This window comes from Empidonax traillii, unplaced genomic scaffold (assembly GCF_003031625.1).
Source record: "Empidonax traillii isolate 1590-97213 ecotype Southwest subspecies unplaced genomic scaffold, ASM303162v1 scaffold6080:size9211, whole genome shotgun sequence".
Classification (NCBI taxonomy): domain Eukaryota; kingdom Metazoa; phylum Chordata; class Aves; order Passeriformes; family Tyrannidae; genus Empidonax; species Empidonax traillii.
In genome coordinates this window covers 7,229-9,211 of record NW_020961273.1, presented here as the reverse complement: position 1 = coordinate 9,211, position 1,983 = coordinate 7,229, and positions in this window count along the sequence as shown.

Here is a 1,983-nt window from a genome sequence, read left to right as displayed (position 1 = left end):
TGCTAAAATTGCTGAAACCTGGTATTTTATTTAGTCAGTGAAATGTCATAGCTAAGTACTGTGTTCCCTCTTACTGTGATTGTTGTTTTTACTCCCTGGCAGTTTATATTGTTAATTTGATGTTATTTAAGTCTGAACTACATGGGAGTTACACCAGTTAAGGATTTGGCTTGGAAAGTTCAATTTAATTTCCTCATCTTAATCCATTAAGTACAACTTCAATTCCATATCATTAACATGAAGGGGGGTGGGGTGTGAAACCGCACTCCATGCCTGAAATTTCGGTGTTTCTGAGAGATAAAATGAATCAGATTGTTACCCTACCCTCATATTCCAGGGATCTGAGATGCAGAATAAAATTCAAGTGCTGACCTTTCTAATTGCATTAAATTCATTGAAGAGAAGGGACTATCCATTGGATACTGCTGGATGGTGCTGCAGTGGATATGTTTTCTGTGCTGTCTGTGGTGATTCCTGTGAAATGCTATTAACAGCCAGAGATTACTCTGTACAGTTTTTGATGGTAGCCTTGCTGATGGAAGCAGATGCTTTCCATTACATTAATGTTCCATTTAAGTAGCAGATTGCCAGGCACAAACTTTATATAATCTCCTTCCCCGTACATGCAATATCTGAGCCTCTGAGTATGGCTCTGTAGATTCATTTAGCACCTAATACAGTTTTAATGAAAGATCTTTTTCAACATCTCTTTGTAAGGCTTGTGATGCAATGGCTTTTCACAGTGCTTGGTAGAAGAGATATTTATAATTTTCAACGTAGTTGTGCAAGTCAGATATTGGATTTACTGGAGGGAGGGGGGAGAAGAAGGAAAAAGGAAAGTGAATTAGGTCAGAAACGTCGCATGTAATCCGGGACAGCCTCATGACATCTCATCCTGCTCTTTCTGCTGAAAAATATGAGCTGAACTGATGAGCTGTTTCTGCAGGAGTTCAGATGCAGGACTAGTCAAATATCCACCCAGCTCTGTACCTCATCAGAATCTATTGGACAAAATACCTAATCAAGGCTTCTCACAATTCCAGAAGAATGGAATTAAGTGTGGAAAGAAATCAGTTCTGCTGCACACTAGCTAGTGTTGAACAGGAGACAAAAACCATTTGTGTGTCTGCCTGTGTCAGACCAAGCAGTCTGAAGACCTTCTGCTTCTGCTGCAAATCCCTGCTCATTTCTGGTTTGGGAAATGTAAGGGAGGCGGTGGTTGTGGGGAAATTTATCTGAGCAGTCAAGGAGAATGGAGGCAATATGAGGGATTTGCATCTGACTAAGGAAATCTAAACTGAAGCAGACAGCTGTTAAACAGAAAACTAATGGCTTGCCCTTCAAAAGCAGGCTGTAGTTAGAATGGGTTGGAATATTAGCCCTTGCTTCTTGAGAAAAAATGCTGCCCAAAGACTTCCCTGTGAGGTAGCTCCAAATGTCTCCCTCTGGTTTACGGAAACAAGGCTCCCACCTCTGCAGCACAGCAGTCCAATCCCACACGGAACCAGCCCCAGCACAACCACCATTCCAGCCTCCCAAGAGGACAGGGCCTCTCTCAACAGCAAAGAGGAAACACCCCCAGCAAAGCAAACCTGAAGAAAACCCTCAAAACCACAACTCACTCTCCTGAGCTCCTGCCTTTGCCTTCTCCATAGGGCTCTGGGCCATATTTACAGCTGCTTTAGCACAAGTCCCAGGAGCAGCTGCTCTCCAGGGGCACAGCCAGCCTGGGAAGCTGGGCATGCACCCACTGAGCAAACCCCAGCAACTCTGCTCCACCTGAGGCAGCCCCTCAGCTCAGCCACTGGAGCTGGGCTGGGGCCCTTCTGTCCTACATTCAGTCCCAGCACTGACTGTCTCACACAGAACACCTTCAGGGCATCAACCTCAAGCCTAGCCACAGGCTACCTGAGCCCTCCTTTACAGTCCTGCAAGAAAAGGTGCAACTTTAGAGCCTGTGCTATTTCTCTGCCATCAGGACTA